General features: G+C 28.3%; 1 protein-coding gene across 6 annotated transcripts in view; it reads left to right on the top strand.

Moving 5' to 3' along the window:
• Nucleotides 1-2,270: 2,270 nt before the first annotated feature.
• Nucleotides 2,271-20,417, top strand: part of LOC107450465 (recombining binding protein suppressor of hairless) — a 116,815-nt gene continuing 98,668 nt past the window's right edge. The window contains exon 1 of one of the 6 annotated variants that reach the window (XM_016066265.4): nt 2,271-2,438. The gene's annotated coding sequence lies outside the window, so the exon portion shown is untranslated. The remainder of the gene's footprint in view (nt 2,439-20,417) is intronic. The other 5 variants (XM_071185110.2, XM_071185113.2, XM_071185112.2 and 2 more) reach the window with 5 other exon arrangements.

Raw genomic sequence — 20,417 nt, 5'->3', positions numbered from 1 at the left:
CAACTGCTCCGGACACGCCAAAATAATTAAAAAAACGGCAAATAGTGACAAAGTAAATTTTGCAAATATTTGACTAATTTTGCTCGCATTTTAAAAGGTATAACATGACATAAGTACCCTAAAGTGGTGAATAATATAAGCCTACGAATTAATTAGAAATAATGGTGGATAAAAATCTACTAAATTGAATTTATTAAACCAAGAATCTCAATTGATACACTACCACTTTAAAATATATATTTGCTGTCCGGAGCAAGTTGGCATCCCTGTTTAAATAGATAAAAAATAGTACATTAAAATCTGAAGTTGGCTACCACTAGAAGATAATTTTTACAAAAAGATCAGAAACTTGGCAGCCCAGTTTTCTCAGAAATACTTTCATATTTCGACCAAATTGAAATTCGCTACCGTAAGCTAATTATGCTTTTATATATTTGTTGTAATTATTTTTATGTAGTGGTAGTCAAACTCATTCATTATTTCTATAAATCAAAAAATTTAATCTAATAACATGAGTTTGATTACCACAGTAAACAAGAAAATAAAATCTTCTGCGAAAATTGGAAGTGTTAGCATGTTATGTTAGATTTTACGTAAATCTCGGTGTGCTGCCGCGAAGCAGCACTAACCGACCAGTAAGTAATTGAGTTGTGTGTTTTAAATTCAAATGTCGGTGATCTAAACAGTTTTATCTAATTACTTTAATTATAAAAAAATATTGGTAGATACAAAAAATTTTTTTTGAAACAAAAAAAAAAAAAATTTCTATAATGAAATGCCTTTTGTACCATTTGCTCTTTTCTGTATAGGCTTTCAGCCCTGTCTCAAATCATATTATTTTTCAAGTTACATTGAATTGTTCTCAATTCATGGCAAATAAATCTGGTCACCTTACTCTGAACAAATTTTTTTACCGAATATTTCCTTTCTATGAATGAATTTTCGCCAAAAATGTAGGGGGGAGAAAAATTAAAAAAAAAAAAAAAAAAAGAAAATTTTTTCCTTTTTCGAATTTATATCTAAAAACTAGACACTTCTGAATTTCTTTATCACTTCGCATTTTTTTCATTATTTTTTTTTAAAAATTTGTATTAATTTTTATATAGAAAACGTTAGTAGTCTTTAAATAGTGATCTAAAAATTTGGAAATAAATACTATTTACAGATTCCTTAATTGAGTTATATTGAGTTTTTATTTATTTATTTTTGTATGCGAGTCCGCAAAAATGTGGAGATGACTGTTTTTCAATTTCAGATGTTTGATTGAAAAAACAACAACAGAAAACAAAGCTTTACACTTAATAAACATATTTCATTGAATGATTTTATAACTATTAACATATTTCATCAAGAATCCAAGAAATTCAGAGTAGCAATGGCAATCCTTACTTTTAAAAATATAACACGCTTGCCCCAACCTTTTTGGTGAAAACTTTTTCTTTAGTCTTAAAAAAAAAATTTTTTTTTTGAGAAGTAAATCTCTGCAACAAACTATTTCAAAAATTCATGAAAAAATTAAACTTAGAATGCCTCCTTTTTTTATGGAAGTTAAAAAATAGAGTTAAAAAATGACAATGAAAATCTTTTAACCAAAAATATTTTAATAATAATTTAAATTTAAAATTAATCAATAAAGAGTTGTGGTTAAATAAAAAAATAATTTAAATTCTGAAGATGAAAATATTTAAATTCGTAAGATAGAAGATATAAATTCGGAAGATAAAAAGATTAAACTTCGGAAGATAGAAGATTTAGATTCGGGAGATAAAAATAATCAGACGATAAATTCGGAAAGATTCCAATTGATAAAATTAATAAAACACGAAACATTTAAAATAATTATATAAATAAAAGAATGAAAGATAATGGCACCAAAAGACAGAACATAAATATTTTGTTAGTTGAACCATCATTCAATGCGGGAGAGTTTTAAAAATTTGCTATAAAAATCTTTTAATTAGAACACAAAAATAATTTAATTATAATTTAAATTCATAATATTAAATAATAAGTTGTAACCAAATAAAAAAAAAGATTCAAATTCAAATGATAAAATCTGTAAAATAAAAAGAAAGCGGAATTTCTAAAGTATTCAGATAAATAAAGGAATAAAAAATGATGGTATCAGAATACAGGACATAAACACTTGGCTAGTTGAACCATCATTCAGTGATGTAGCGTGTGAAAACGAAAACCGGAAAACGAAACAAAAAATACAAAAATTCTATTATGAATGTTTTTAACTGATTCACCGATAGATGGCAGCACATGTAACATACCGTGGGAAAATGTTCAGTTAGGCCTAATATATTTGAATGGCCGTAGTCATGTAGTTTAAATGTCCTATTGTATTGTTGTTTAAAATTATGTACAATGAATTTAAATGGACATCCGACTCGACTATTGCTGTTCCAAGTGTCTAGGTATCGTCATCTTCTGTAAGTTAATAACTTATATTTGAATGTTTGTGAAAATGTCTTTGTTTACATTAGCCGCCGACTGTTATTAATAGTATTTATTATTTATCTTTATCATCGTAAAAATCGAAAGTAATTCCGATCTTGTTTACATGTTTAAATGAAATATCTGTGTACAGTCTTTTAAATGTCCATTAAATCTAGTGAATTCTGACCCCCTATTTATAATGCTTAAATAACTCGCATTGAGTTAATGGATTTACGTTATCACGTGATAAAGTTTGTTGTTAAAGGAAACAAACAAAATTTTATTTACGCAATTCGTTGAAATTCCTGTCTTAACGATTTGAAGAAAATATTTCACATATGATGGTATCGTGATAAAAAAAATTAAAAAAAAGCAAATTTCTCTTTTTACCTTGTTTAATTTTATTTTTATAAAACGTTAGTTGACAGGCAATAAGAAATATACTTTTTAACATTAACTACTTTCACATATAATCATTTTCAAATTTTGAAGAAGTATGTAATTATTCATTTTTAACTCTAAAATAATTCGTAATAAAAACGTATAAATGTATTACAAAATATTTTATTTAGTTACATTAGTTATTGTTATTTAATTAGGTATTATGTTAAACAACTGGTTTAAACTTCTAAATTAAGAAATATATTGTTGCTGGCAGAAATTAATTTCTTTGTTAGATAATTATTTTGTTAAGCAATAATATTGTTTAGTTATGTCCTGTATATACAATAAATTAAAACTAATTGTAATTTTAAATTAAATGATTTGTAAAAAATATATATAAGTTAAATCTATGTATATTCTATTTGAAATTGAATGGGGGAAATTCTTTTTGAAAAGCTTTGAAGGGGAAAAAAAAAACAGTGACTAGTAACAAATATAAATAAAGTGGTTTCAAATTTAAAGTTAAATAGCTCTTTGTTAAGGTATGAAACTATTTCTTTTAGCTACATTGTTTAACAAAATAATTATTTTTGAAATGGATCTTTTGTGGGAAATAACACAGATTAGTGAATAAGAGCTTTAAATGAATAAAACAGCTACTAGTAACAAATATAAATTAAGTAGTTTCAAATTTATATTGATATGGAGTTAAGTAGTTTTTCTTTAAGATATTGAACTATTTCTTTTAGTTACATTAACAAAACAATTAATTTTGAAATTGATCTTTGGTGGGAAATGATTAACACAGATAAATGAATTTAAGAGCTTTAAATGAATAAAACAGTGATTGACAACAAATATAAATTAAGTGGTTTCAATTTCATATTAAATAGTTCTCTCTTAAGGTATTGAACTATTTCTTTTAGTTACATTAATTTAATAAATATTTAATTTTGAAATAGATCTCATGTAGGAAATGATTAACACAGATTAATGAATTAAAGAGCTTTAGATGAATAAAACAGTGACTAGCAACAACAAAAAAATGTATATATATTAAATGCAAAGCAAATTTATATTCATGTGTATTTAGATCTTAGTTTTAGATGTGAAACTATTTATTTTCCTATTTTAATTAGGAACTATTTCTTTAGTAAAAGTATACATTAATGTAAAATTAGTTTTTTGTGTGTAAAACTATGTTTAGTTACCACTTTCATTAAATAATAAGAAATTATGTTTGAAATTGAACTGGAATGTGAAATGATTAATACAGAGTAATGTAGAGCCTTGATTGAAACATAAATAGCAACTGTGGCTAGTAACAGGAAGAAAAAAAAATTTTTTGAGTGGTGGTAATTTTATGTCTCTGTGAAGTTGGATTATTATTATTTTTTTCCCCTGCCTCAATATTTTAATAAAAAATTATAACTAGGATGAGACTAATAAAGATTATCAAATTAAAGAGCATCATATGAAAATGAATAAAACTGTGACTAGTAGCAACAAAATAAATAAATTGAGGGGTATCTTAGATTAAAGAGAGTCTTAATCTTAGATTTAAATTTTTTTTTTGCTACCACTTAAATTTCCAATATAAGTAAATTAATAAATATTTTAACCTCACTTAACTTTTGTGACAATTTTTTTTGTACTAAACCATACCTTGCAACTTTTACTCATTTAGCATAAAATTTTGTTTCTACATTAAAAGTGGTAGTAAGATTTATGCTTTCCTTGCGTTCATAAGCTTAATGTATAATATTTTGACCACCACTTTTTTTAAAAAAATAAGCATATATATAAATATCTAATACTGTCTAGCTGTTCCACCTAAGTTTTTTCAAAATACAGCGCATGTTTCAGCCTAAAATTGTAATTGAAATTATATTTTGCTACCATGGGGAAAATCGACCTCGAAAGGATTAACAGTTGGCAGGTATGCTAATCAGGGTTGTTTTAACGTTTTTATCTAAAAAAGATAAAACTCTATCGCTCCTTTTTTAATTTTATGAAAGTTCACATAAATATCGAACAACTAAATTTTAAGTAACACAGAGACCTTACTAATTTAAAAAAGTGGTAACAATACAATACAAACCTCTATCATTCAATGCATTTGGGACTACTGTAATATTATATAAAATATATCTGTATTAATACTTTTGCCCTACCAATCCTTTAAATATTAATGTGGTATCTGAGAGAAAAGAAATTTCTGTTAACTTTAACGTAAATTTACTACGACTATTAAATTTATTAAGGAATACGAACCCTGTGCAAGAAGATTTTTTTTTTACATTTCACATGCTTTAGCCCAACCGTTTGCTTCAATGTAAAAATTACCATTTTGAAAAAAAGTTGCTGGATTAATGTATGTTGATAATTTTTAATGTGATTATTAGTTTAATCTTAAAAATATTGCAAACTTCTAATTGAATATCAAATTATAGCAAATAATATTATTAAAATGGTTTAGTAAACACAAATGTCTTAGTTTAACTCGTTCACGCCGGGTGTTGCGCCTTAAAGCGGGACGGTAAAGAGAAAATACTAGTAGAAGAACTATTTCCATATTAGATAATATTCGGGAGGAGTTAATCTATTCTCAACAATAACAATTCACTGTAAGGAAATTTATCACGGCGAAGAAGCAATTCAATATAAAAATTGCATCCGTTAAGAACAGTTGGCAGTTATGGATTTTTATTATTCCCGGAAAAAAACTAAAAAATGAAATTTATTTGTTACCGGTTTTTACTCCGGTGCGCCGCCCGACGAGACAATCTAGCGTGACCCACCGGTGGGTCACCCCGGCGTGAATGTGTTAAGCCGAAATTAATTTAAAAAATGGAGTAATTATGTTACCAACTTTTATTAAGTTGAAAAAGTACTCGAGATAAAACTAGAGCGATTTAGTCTCTCAGAGTCATAGGGATTAATGTTAAGTTATTTTTTTACAATAAAATAACTCCCCAAGCTGTAAATTTTTTAAGAAAACATTTTAACTGGGTGTTTTTTTAACTTTTTTATCAACTACTTAACTCTGAAAAACGTAAAGATAAAAACAGATCTCTTCAAACTCTGAAAAACTTAAAGATAAAAACAGATATCTTCATTTACGACGCAGGGTTGCACGGGCGACTATAATTGCAAAAAGTGGTAACTAATAAAATTCAATTATTTAATTAAAATTAGCGACTTTTCTATTATATTTTTTTCACTTTATTATTGATTGTAAACGCAAAGATGTTTTTGCTCTAAATATCAGTAATTTGAAATGCAAGTTATTGTGGTAGTTACGATTGAAAAATTAGTGAGATAATAAATAAATAAAAATGAATAAGTTTCTACCAATTTTGAAATTTTTTGTCGCCCGTGCTGGCCCTGAGACGGGAATACAATATCGCTATTCCTATTTATTTATTTTTAAACTAAAAGTTAAGCTGAAATATTTTACTCCAGTGGTACTAGGTTAAATAAATTCACGTACCATATACTTAAAATTTGTCCGACTAAAATGTTGAGAAATATATATTATTTAGTATTGCCTGCTTTATTTTTATTTATTTTACTATCATTACAATTTAACCGCACAGGACATATATCAGAGATGCCAACTGCTCCGGACACGCCAAAATAATTTAAAAAACAATAAATAACTTCAAAGTAAATTTTTGCAAATAGTTGACTATTTTTGCTTACTTTTTAAAAGGTATAGCAAGTCATAAGTGCTTTAAAGTGGCGAATTATATAAGCCAACGAATTATTTAGAAGTAGTGGTGGATAAAAATCTACTAAATTGAATTTATTAAACGAAAAATCATAATTGATAAACTACCACTTTAAAATATTTATTTTCTGTCCGGAGCAAGTTGGCATCGCTGATATATATTAAAATAATTAATTAAATAACAGACAATTGCCTATCAAAATTCACATCTATCACAAATACTTGCAAAATTTGGCATTTATATTATTTTTTCTTTATTTAAAAAAAAAAAAAAAAACTGGTAGCACAATTATTGCATTTTTCAGTTCTTTTTTATTTTGGAGAAATAGAACAGACAACAAAAATTTAAAAATAATCATAATTACGACATCCTGATTATTTTTATCCAAGTTTATCGTAGCCAACATAAGAAAATACAAACTTTTAAAATTCTACTACCATTTCTTTTATCACATCGTAACAAATATGAATAGTCAAGCGTTAAGAGGTCGAAACTATGCATAGTGCGCTTAATTGAACTAATAGACGATAAACAAACTAAATTCTCTCAACGAACTAAACATGAAATTAAATCAATAAATCAAATAATTTTCAATTCAATAAATGCTTCCGTAAACAATCGTTTTATTATTTTTGCGTTATTATTTGTTTACGTAAATACGGCACAAAACTCATTTGAAATGAATATAATTATAAATGAAGAATATAATTATAATTTGCAAAATTAAAGTAATAATAGAAAAATAATGCTGTTAAATTCAATAGGTTAGAGATGCAGGGCTGATTGTGTTCCGGAAAAAATCTGGATTTCCGGAGTTTTCACTAACAGTGTTCCGGAAGTTTCCGGAAATCGAAGGCCCTAAAGTTTCAAAAAATCATTGATCACAGAAGTTTCCGGAAATCAAATTTTCAAAGATGGAACTTAGAAACAAAGTTTATTTTATTTACTTGTAAGGGAGAGCCAGAGAGATACTTTAAAGCTTATATTCATGGTTAATATTAATTTTTTTCAGTAAATAATTGTTATAATCATAAACTGAAGAAAGAAAGACCTATTTGTAAATTTTAATTACTTCTCCAGGTCATCCTAGGTATGTTAAAATGGTATAGGTATGTGTAAAATTTTAAATATAGTTTAAGTAAACTAAGAAATATTGAGAAAAAGAAAAAAAACCTTGTTTAAATTTTTTTCTAATTTTTCAATTTAAAGCGTTTTTTTTTTTAACTCAAGAAATTTTCCGGAATTTTAACTTGGGCTCACAATCACCCCTGGAGATGAGACTTGCCCCGCCCGGGGTTGACGCGGGCTCGGACATATTCGCTGATTAAATGTTTCGGGCTCGGCTCGGACTCGTGATAAAATTTTCATAAACTTTTTTACTACTTTTAAACAAACGTTCTGTGCAGCTATTAAGTATAAAAAAAAGTAACATTTATTAAGTAATTGTGATAAAATGGTTTTAATGATCAATTTCCTTATTAAGGCATCAAAGATCGAGTGGCGAGACCGCGAAATTTGGTCTCCATTCCACGTAAATCTCGGGTCGAGCCTCGGATCCTCATACGACAATTCTAATTGTGGTTGGCCCCCAAAAATGGAACACGCATTCTCTAAGGTTTCTAACCTTTTTTAGCTCGCTGCCCACTTTTTAAGTCAAAAATTTTTCTACGCCTCGCTCTTTATAAAAATTTTTAAACAATTTAAAAAAAGATATTTTTTTGAGGTCTTTTACATTTTTAATACGATACTTTTTTAATCATAACCAACTGACAAATGAGTTTGTATATAGACTTTTATTATTCCAATTTTTTTTTTTAAATATATAAAAGCAGCCATTGTGCAGAAATTGCAGAAAATGAATTCAAGGTGTCACTTTTCAACTTAAATTAAACAATTAACTAAATATTATTGCACATAAATTGTATCAACTAAATATGATTCGTAAGCTAACAGTAAAAAATTCTAAGTTTGTTGTAAAAAAAAAAAAAAAAAAAAAAGAGTGCAAAAAAATTAAAGTTTAAATACCCTAAATCTCTTCTTCAAAAATATAAAATTTGTTGAGAAAAATGAAAAAAAAATTGTGTTTAATTCAATCAAAGAGCCTAACAGCTATGTAGGTGAAATTGCACCCCATGTTTGCATAGAAGTCCACTAAAAATGATTTGAATTTCATAAGAATATCAGATGATTCTAAGAATATCTTCAACGTTACGTTGAAGATATGAAATGTAAGATATTAAATTTATTTCATAAGAATAACTTCAATTGAAATCAAACATTTTAGTGTTATTTTATTTTTATTTATTTATTTATGTAAAATAGCGAGCAAAGAGTTGTCTACACTATAATTGGTCAGTAATCATTTTCTCAATTAATTTCTAAATTAATAATCGCTTTATTAACATTTAGTGTTAGTAGCGTTCTGACACTATGTATTAGATTTTTAACCACAGAACAAATGAAAAAATTATTTTAATATGCACTTGATATTTGAAATAATTTTCTTCTATAAATTGTATAAATTATTCAGAAAACCTTAACGCCCACTAAAAGTCTCCAGCGCTCCCTGGTGGCACTGGTTGCCGCCCACGTTTTGAATCTAGACTTTATATGTTCTACTCTATTTTCTTTTTTAAGAGAAGGATTCGTACTTTTAAAGAGAGCTAGGTAAAACCCTCCATACTGGCTCAAAAAAGTCGAATTCGTTCTAAAAACAATGTGAGAATTATTTGATTACTATATTTTATTTTTTACTTCTAGATTTCTGATTAAATTTTTTTTTTTTTGTCTGTGCTTCTAAAAAAATGTATTTTAAAATTGACTTTTATTATTTGTGTTTCCTTTATTAGTTCTGGAGTCAAAAGAATCAAACGATTTTTAATCCTTTTTTTAGTTCTCGAGTCAGGAGAATCAAGCGATTTTTAGTCCTTTTTTAGTTCTCGAGTCAAAAGAATCAAACGATTTTTAATCCTTTTTTAGTTCTGGAGTCAAAAGAATCAAACGATTTTTAATAGTTTTTTTAGTTCTCGAGTCAAGAGAATCAAGCGATTTTTAGTCCTTTTTTAGTTCTGGAGTCAAAAGAATCAAGCGATTTTTAATCCTTTTTTTAGTTCTCGAGTCAAAAGAATCAAACGATTTTTAATTAAAATTTTTAATTAAAATTTTTAATTAATATTTTTAATTAGGTTCAATTCTAGCTTTATCCCCGTAAATTCACGCCAAAGCTATCATTTTGTAAACGGCTAAAAGAAATATGTATATATAATGACAGATGAAAAAAAAAAAAATGACCTGCTATTTGCTTAGACTAAATTCGTCAGACTTAAATTCGACTATTTGCATTTTTTTTTTTTTTAAAGAAATCACAATTGTAATCACTGTGTTTAGAAAGCAAGTACTAATGCATTTACACAACTGCAAATGTTTTGCTGTATCGTATTTTATTTACTTATTTTAATATTTTACTACTATTACTGAAAGGGGTGTAATTTATGAGTGAGAAATGTAGGATTCTGAATTTATAAGGAAAAAAAAGGAGGGGGGGGGGAAACTGAGTTCAAGAAAGAAGCAAATTATTAGTTTGAGCAAGCAATTTTATTACCTGTAGACTTTTTTAAGTAAGTAAAGTATATGTCCTTGAGTTTTGAGTTTAAAACAACTGCTTATTAACTTACCTACTGTATCGAATGAATCTTTTTTAAAATTGCAGTGGAAAACAACACACAAAAGTGTAATCATTGATAATGTGCGTCTTCTAATTGTGGTTATTTCATTTTTCTTTCTTATTTTTCACAGGGTGTCCAAAAAGTATGGATACCATGAAATATCCCAATACTAAAAATACACGAAATCGAAAATCTGAAAATACATGTGTAAAATAATTTCAAAAGATGCATTCAATGATCCCGAATTCGAACCTCCTAAACTAACCTCTTGGTGGTTTTGAGGAGATAACTTTAAAATTTTAAGTAGAAGCCTATTTTTATTGCAGAATAGTTTTTTCCTGATAAAAGTACCCCAATTAGAATTCGAGTCGTTATTGTAGGTATGGCTGGCATTCGTTTAAGCAACGATTCAGAAGCCAAGCAGGTTCGAAACACACGCGTGACGTCGCTTACGGGTACACAATTAAATCTGATCCGAAAATTGATGCAGCTTAATAATAAACGAAGCCTAATTGCTGCAACGTTCACCCGCCAAGCACAACCACGTAATTATCATGTATTTTTTTATGGAGTCGCAAGTACCCAATTGCAGGTTTTGTTGCCAGATGGCGCTGTAATCGCAAAATGAATTGGGGAGCATATTGTTAATAACCTGGAAATATCTCTAAAAATTCATGTTAGGTTGGAACAATGAAAATGGACGTGTTTAACATATTGGAAAACTTATTTTATTGCCCCAAACTTAACCCCCCCCCCTAAGGTTTCGCCTCAGCTTTAGGGGGTGTTGTGAGGTTTAGGTACTCACATAGATTCTGCATTTTGGAATACTTACATAAATATACATAATTCATGCATATTTTTTACTGTTATTATCTTACATTCTAAACTTCACATTTTTGAATTATGAAGAAAACAGAATTTATATTTATGCTTAATTACATTTTTGACATAGGAAAATGAAACTTTTCGCTTGAATAATTCGACTAAAATTTTTTGGTAAGTTTATCGGATCATAATGACAAATTTTTATTGGTTTGAAACTTCGAAGTCCGAAAAAAAATATTTTTAGTGATATACCCTATAATGCAGTTTGTGGTCAGCCAAGTTCTTGGACATTAAAATTTTAAAAAAAAATTCGAAATGTGGAGGTAATCGATTTAGGGAGGGGAGCAATCATATATCGGAAATGCTAGTTAGTAACTTCTTTCTGCCTTTTTTCTTGTTCGATGTAATCGCTCGGTCAGGATGTTGTGGAAGAAAACGATTTTCCACTTTCTCATTCTCAACTCAGAATGCTACGTGACCGGCAGCATAATTGTTACTGTGTTATTTCACTTTCTTATACATTGATAACTGAATTAACTCAAATGAAATCGATACATTCTTTCCTTACAAAAATTCCTTCCCACATTAATTAAAAGAAAATGGTACTCCAAATAGAATATTACTTGAATTTCAGCTTAACACTCTCTATTTCCATATGAATTAGCGAAATAAATCCTTTAAGTTTATATAGATTGAAGTGTCGCAAACGATTATTTTACGAAGAAATTATTTATCATTTAATTGTTTTTTATTTTACTGATATATTTTATCGTTTGATTTATTATATCATTTGATATTGATGTCGTTTGAGTTTGGATTTTAACTTGAGCTATAGCGTCAATAGTAAATTCGATCCCGAATTTTCTTAGGCATTTATTATGCTCTATGAAAAATTTATCTGATACCTCGGAAAGTTTTTACGAGAATTTGATGTTTGCAAGTGATATCATAGTAGGTAAATCGTGGCATTTGTCAATTTAGGTCCGATCAGGTTCGACACACACTTGTGACGTCATTTACAGGTATCCAATTAAGTCTGATTTTAATCACATGGCTAGGCGAAATCACTTCACTTCTTCTCGAGTTGCAAGTACCCGATTCTTTCCCTTTTTTATTTTTTAATTGAAATAAAAAATTTTGCCAGCTTTCTATAGTAGAAAAATTAAAGAAGTATTAGAACGATTTTATTTCATTTTTACTTTTGAAAGAAGAAGCCATTTGTTTTTATTACTTAGGTAAATAATTCAGATAACGTGTATAATACCTTCTTGAATTTCCGAATTATTTTACAATAACTCAGCGAATTTGAAATAAAATTAAAGCTGTGAGCTATATCGATAAGTTTGCGCTCGCTTTTATAAAAATTTACCCACCACTTTTTTAAATTTTATTCTAACAGCTGATTCATGTTTTTTGGAATATTATTTTAAAAGTTATTCGTTTACAATGTGTTAAGATTATTACAAAGTTAATTTTATTTTTCAACTATATATTTCTATTTTTTTTATTACGTACCTGGAGAAATATATGTATTTCATTAGAATTTAATATACATTTGATTTTATTGATTTCTATTACTAATATTAAACATAATATTATATAATTAACACGTAACTACTGTTGTTTGTCAATTAATTTACTGGTGTCATTTTAAGAAATTTTTGGATCATTTTGCGTATTCTTCACAAAATATATTGTAGTCAAAACAGACCCTTGCCAAAATATTTTACCACAGAAAACGTGCATTGTAGATAAATATTGAAATATATATTTATCCTTGGTGCACTGCTAGAGCTTCAATTCTTGGTACATGACTTTTTGTTCTGACAAATAACGAACACTTTCTTGTTTGATTTGGAGGAATGTTCAATCGCTATCTTATTCTTAGTTGAATTGGAGGAACTTAGAGCAATGCTCATGCGTTTTTTTATTTTTTAATTTTTTTCTTGAATTAAAGGAGTGTTCAAATGTTTTCTTATTTAAATTAGAGGAGTGCTGAAACTAATAGTTTAATGAAATTATTTGTTACAAGAACGAACTAAAGTATTACTTATTGAATAAATCCTGGATACTTTTTCTTCTTCTTTTCATTGGTCATAAAAAGAAGTTTTCCGAAATTTTCACTTAAATTAGGGCTATCAACAGAATAAGCATAGCTGAATCTACCCAATGAAAGGAAAAGCAAATTTCACTCAAGATCTATTAAATAATCATTTCTGGTAATTGTCAAAAAAAAAAGAAGAATACTGCAGGGTGGGTAACAAGAAAAAAAAGAAAGAATTTCTGAATGCAACGGTAAAAAAGTAAATGAATAAAAATTCTTTATCGAAGAGGAGGGGAAAGAAGGGGGGAAAAGGAACGTAGATTTTGTGGCTGGGTTGGAAAAACTTGTCCTTAGCAATAATTATCCCTCCCGGATAACTTTCCCACGCTCTAAGCTTCTTCGGACACAGGGGAGGAGAAAAATTCCTTCTTTTCTTTCTTGTTTTTATTTATTTTCTTTTATTATTTTTTATTTTCACTTTTTTTCACACACCCTCTGTCCTTGGACATGGGAATATAGTTACAAGTGGTTTTTTACTTTCACGCGGCTCAACAAGCTACTGGTGTTTTGTTCTACTGTTTTGCAGACGATCATCTCCGTTGCCAGATTAGCAGGGGGAAATTGCAAACGATTGGATTTTTCATTCTTTCCTTTTTTAATTTAGCTATCGTATATAGGGGAAGAAGAGTATAATGCTCTTTTTAGGGTAGTGAATTATTTATTTAATATTTATTTTATTACCTGTAATGAGTGTACATTTTTTTTTTAAAACTATTACATGGTGCGTAGCGTTTTTAAAAGGTGCTTATTTTCGACTTTCGTTTTTTAAAAGCCCTTAAGAGTTTCTTTTTTCATAGGATGTTTTTAAAGAATGCTAATTTTTCCTTTTCGAAAATGAGATTTTTTTTCTTTACCGTGTCAACTTTTACCACGTATTATGCAAAAGCATACTTTTCACATTGTTCTATTCAACGTTTTCACAATTCATTCAACCACAATCTATTTCAGCGTACCATAGCGTATGAAAGAGCCAATAATTTTGCAGGTTTGATGAAATATTTGCGAGTCCGCATGTGAGCTGAATTCGGTGAGATTATTGCACTCTCATGTGCAACTCTGCTGCATTTTGCAAGATATTCTCAATTTCAGGCTTCATTTTCCACCCTCTGAAATCGAACCGAAAAATCTATCGATCTTATTATGATGGCTAATATAATCAAGAAAAGAGTTCTTTGTCGAAAATTAGCAATTTTTTCATGGTCATGTAAAAGTCTTTGAAAATTATTTTGCATTTTGTTAATGTACATAGTGCTTAAAAATATTTTTTGAGTGCTTAAAAAGTTCTTAAAAGGTGCTTATTTTTTGTTAAAAGATTTGGCTACGCACCCTGTATTATGAATTAGAAATTTTAACAGTTATTTTTTTATATATTACTTAATATATCTTATTACATACACACCTTGCACCCCCCTGTCAGAATAACAGCAACAAGGCGACATTGTCGCAGAACGTTTCTGAGTTCATCCAGAAAGATTTTTCTTTTAAAAAGTTAAAAAAAAAAAAAAAAAAAAAAAAAAAAAAACATTTTTTTCCGACTGAAATTTACAAGTAATATTTGAATCATCCATTTAGATAATCACTTTTCGACTCTTTCAATTTATGCCGATAGTATCGTAAATCGATGTAATGTTTCGATGTTGATTTCCACGTGGATTTTAAATATCCCGATATATTTCAAACAATATGGAGAATTCGAATCGGGCATTTGAGTATTTACTTTTTAAGGCAATAATTCTATCGAATTTTTGGCAGTTCATTCTATTGATATCTCCATTGTTTTTAAATCCGATATTTTTTATAACAACAACCTAATTTCGAAACAAAACTCGCATTTGAGGAGTCCGATTCGCGTGATTTCGTTGTCGGTCATTTTTTTTTTGGCAATTACTACTACGGATTTCATGATTTTTAACTATTTTTTTTTACTGTGACGATTATTTACTAAATGCGAAGAAGGAAATAGTTAGTGCATTCCCCCTTCCAACAAAACGCGAGAATGTCACCCAGAATATTAGAATAAAAAAATTATTATTCAATCAAAAAAAATATTAATTTGTAAATACAGCTTTTTTGTTATTTTAAATTAGTAACATATATGTGTGTTATTATTAAAAGTATCTCGTAGAAAGAAATAAGTGCTTGAGAGTTTACTCGGAGAAAGCTCGAAAAAATTGTGCTACAAGGTCTCGCCCTATTACTTATAACTTATAACAACACAGGGTAGCACTCACTTTGATACCCTGAGCATTTATGTCTCATTGATGGCACAGAGCTGTCATTGTGGTGAAGGCGCTGAGTTACTTGAAGCCCACCCAGTTCCAGATCGGTGGTGTCAGCTTCGCGGCACCGTGCGCAATGCTGGCCACATGGTCACGAAATTTTGGTGCCTTAACCTCTATGCACCCCACCCGGTGGACGATAACGTGTAGCTTCGGAAATGATTTTTCTTTCTATTTTTAATACTTTAAATTGGTATTTATGTATAGGAAAGGATGGCATTCTATTTTTAAAACTTTAAATTGGTATTTATTTATAGGAAAGGATAGCATTCTATTTTTAATACTTTAAATTGGTATTTATGTATAGGAAAGGATGGCATTCTATTTTCAATACTTTAAATTGGTATTTATGTATAGGAAAGGATGGTATTCTATTTTTAATACTTTAAAGTGGTATTTATGTATAGGAAAGGATGGCATTCTATTTTTAATACTTAAAATTGGTATTTATGCATAGGAAAGGATGGCATTCTATTTTTAATACTTAAAATTGGTATTTATGTATAGGAAAGGATGGCATTCTATTTTTAATACTTAAAATTGGTATTTATGTATAGGAAAGGATGGCATTCTATTTTTAATACTTAAAATTGGTATTTATGTATAGGAAAGGATGGCATTCTATTTTTAATACTTAAAATTGGTATTTATGTATAGGAAGGGATGGCATTCTATTTTTAATACTTAAAATTGGTATTTATGCATAGGAAAGGATGGCATTCTATTTTTAATACTTAAAATTGGTATTTATGTATAAGAAAGGATGGCATTCTATTTTTAATACTTAAAATTGGTATTTATGTATAGGAAAGGATGGCATTCTATTTTTAATACTTAAAATTGGTATTTATGCATAGGAAAGGATGGCATTCTATTTTTAATACTTAAAATTGGTATTTATGTATAGGAAGGGATGGCATTCTATTTCTAATACTTAAAATTGGTATTTATGCATAGGAAGGGATGGCATTCTATTTTTAATACTTAAAATTGGTATTTATGTATAGGAAAGGATGATATTCTATTTTTAATACTTTAAATTAGTATTTATGTTTATGAATAGGAAAGGATGGCATACTATTTTTAATACTTTAAATTGGTATTTATGTATAGGAAAGGATGGCATTCTATTTTTAATACTTTAAATTGGTATTTATGTATAGGAAAAGGATGGCAAAGCGCTCTCTTTTTTAGGCAGAAGATTTATTTTTAATAATTATTTATTTACAGGTAATAAATGTACACCCTGTAGCAGAAAGTTTTTGGGCTTTCTGTGACAAACCTCTCTAGCACTCATATGTTTTTGCAAGATGCATTAAATAATAACAAATATGCATGTTACTAACTAAATTTAAAGTAACAAAAACGTTGTGTTTACAAAAAAAACCCTATTAGAATGAAATAAACTTGTATTTAATTTTCAAATGAATGCGTAATATTTTTTTTATCAATATCATGGGCGAGGTTCTCACATTTTACTATTTTCTTTTTCGCATTTCGTAAATTATCACATAAAAAAAAAAAAATTAAAAATCGTGCAATCCATAGCAGTAACTACCGAAAAAAAGGTCGACGGCGAAATCACGCGAATTAAACATACCGCGTGGATTAACGAGAATATCGGCACTTAACGACCGTGTCAAATAATGATTTCTTGAATCCGCGATTCGAATTTCGCTTGCCGTAATAATATTGGTGTATTTCAAAAATTAACGAGAATATAAATAATAACTGAGCAATGAAAGACGTCCGGATTTCGAAAAAACAAAGCAAAAATTTGTAGCAATAACTGTCTTAAAGAACGTTTGAAATACTTAATGGATCAACGAGAATATCGGCGCTAAATGAGCGCGTCAAAGAATGATTTACTTCCTTATTCTATATTTTTCATTCTTCTCAAATAAGAATAGAGAAATCACGAACATTTCTTTCACCTCCGATGTGCGAAAAAGACCGCTTTTAATTATAATTTTAGAGATAAAAAAATTTCTGCAGAAAACCAAAATTCTTTACTACATCTGGAAAAACCGAATTCTTTACTTCCTAAAAGAAAATTCTTTCTGCAAGAACTCTGTAATATTCTGCAACAATGTCACCGTGTCTTCAAGATTCTGCCACGGGGAATGTACACTTTCATTTATTGATGAATTAAAAATTTAACACTTATTTTTATATATATTCGTTTAATAATTTATATAACTTCTTTAAAAGTTTATAAAATTTATATATATTCTTTAAAAATCTTATTGCTATAGTCTTCTTACCAACACATCTTGCACTATTAGTGATAAAACAAGCCTACATTTAATTTGATACTTCTGATTTATTAATCAATTTTAACTATAGTTATAATTGCAAATTTGCTATATTCGTTTAGATAAGTTTCCTTATCTAAACGAATAGCGGGGAGGGGGAAGCTATATAAATTTGACCACCGATTCCAGCAAATTAAAAAATTTATTCGTGTGTAATTAGATAGTTCATTTAAGAAATAATTTAATGCACAAGTATTAAATTAAAGTCTTCGAGAACGATCTGTTATATATAATTGCCAAATTTGGCCCCCCCCCCCAAAAAAAAACTGACTATCCTGAATAAATTTAGGACTCATTCTTTATCTTAATGGTTCGAGGAAGGTGACTTCAAATTTGCTAATTTATTAGTGCAGACGATACTTAAATTTACGGAATCAGATACAAAAATGTACTTTTTCTGAATCAACCATACCTTTTTTTTCAACGCATTTGGATTTCTGACCCTCAAAATATAGGGAGTACGGGAAAAATGGTCCCCATAGTTTGGTAAGGAGAGCGATTCGAAGTATAGACCCCTTAATAATTTTTTTTTGTTGCGTACTTTGCCATATTTCAATAACTTTTTAATCAAATCAAAAAAAGTTTTGCACGCAATTATAAAATTCATTTATCCAAAATTAACTTTTCTAACTTATTTTTTTTCCCGACGTTATCACCTTTATTATCTTCGCCATAAATATTCTGGGCGAAAATGATAAAAAGTGCTGCACGCGAAAAATTTCAGTAAAGGTAAAAGTTTCAATTCCATGCATACTAATTTTTTATTATTTTTTTTTACAGACCTTACAAAGTTGAGTAAATATAAATTATAACAAATTGTTTTTTTTTATCCTGTTAATGTCTCCTTTGTCTTTGTAGCAATAAATTTTTGTTGGGAGTAATGCTGTCCTTAAATGAGTTAATAGCGTTAAGATTTATTTTTAAATGTATTTTTGCATATAAAATATTTTTTTAATTATTTTTTTTTTAAATTTCCGATTAGCATTGTTAAGTAACGTAAAAGTTTTGCTCAAAAAAACTTCGATTCATAAAAAGCTTTTAAATAAAAATTATTTTGTATCAGCTTAAGCCAATTTATACTACTAAATTAAACTAATAATTCCGAGAAATTGAAGCGGGGAGATATTACTAGATTAAAAACTTCATTCGCTAAGAAAATATGTAAAATGAAACTAACAAACAACATGTTTCAAGCGCTCAAGAATAGATATTCATTTTCTAGACTTGTCAGACGTGATTGAGAAAAACAAAAGCGATTTGAAAAATAACGTTTACTTGAAAGTTGCCAACAAAAAATGAAAAAATAAAGTTGAGAAACAAAACTAGAAAAAAACCACAGTAGCTGATAGGGAAAAAAGATGAAAAACTGAACATGAAAACCCACAGAGCCGAAAGGGGCATATCGGTGCAAAATGCATTTCCACGCGTTAAGGAGAAGTGGTGAGGAACTAATGTCGTTCAAAAGGGAATCAGCATTCATTTGAATAAAACAAGATTCCAGGGCATCAAAATGAGCTGATGTGACCTGTGGGGAAATAATGTTAGCATTGTAGAAATTGAATTTATGCCTAAGATTCCAACAACGCGCAGCAGTTAGATGATTTCTCGTATTCTTGATTGCGGTCATGACATGTCATAGCGTGTCTTGAAAATGGGTGCTCATTTTTGCGCGCTTGAAACATGTCGGCTGTAATTTCCATTTTTATATTTCGAAGCGAATGAGGTTTTTAATCAAGCAATATACACTTCACTTTGTAAACATTATGTGACAAGTCTGAAGGAAAATTAAAATTTTTATTATTTCTAATTTTTTATTTATAAATTATACAAGATAAATTTATTTAATTGGTAATAAAAGGGTACTAGAACACATTTAAGTAAAACTTATAGCAAAATTCATGATGGTCAGAATTGATGCAAAACTTCTAACCTTTTTAAAAACCATATTCGCCTTGAATTTTCAATGCTTTAATATTGACCTAATCTAAGAAAATGATTTTTTTACTATGTTTTCTAATTTTACTGCGAAATAATTAGTTACATTTTTACCGAACTGTTTGTTCTATTCCTTTGTTCTATTCCTACTGTTCTATTCCTACTGTTAGTTCTATTCCTTTTAAGAACTGTTATGTTCTATGGGAAATATTAAATGAGAAAGAATCCATCAACTTTCTATTTGCGTGCACATAAAACTTAAATTCACTCTAAATATAGAAAATAAGACGAAAAAAAAAAAAACGTTTCTCGTTTTCATTTCTAAAGAAAGAAATAACAATAATAGAAGTTATAAAACTTAAATTGGAACAAGTACAAAAACAAACTATAGCATGTAATCTTGACTAAATAAAATACATCGAACAATCAATATGGTTCGCGGAAACAAACAACCAGGTAATAATATTAAATACCATACATAATGAATAAAAAGGAAAATAAACTTATATTTTATGATTGGGTGGATGGGGTTTTTCACATGGTTATCCAGTTAATATTAACAAAAATTTTGCATTCTTAATTACCGAGACGTCTAAATTGTTTACTAATAGCTAATGATGAGCACAATTAGAACAATCGTGCTGCACATGCGTTGGTTTACATCTTTTTATTTATTTATTTTTTTGTTTATCCGAGGAATATTTAAAAGATATTGACATTTGATATCGTTT

Source organism: Parasteatoda tepidariorum, chromosome 5 (assembly GCF_982258835.1).
Source record: "Parasteatoda tepidariorum strain Cologne lab strain chromosome 5, Ptep-v5.0, whole genome shotgun sequence".
NCBI lineage: Eukaryota > Metazoa > Arthropoda > Arachnida > Araneae > Theridiidae > Parasteatoda > Parasteatoda tepidariorum.
Note: the sequence above shows the minus strand (reverse complement) of the source record. Positions and strands in the feature narration are given on the sequence as shown.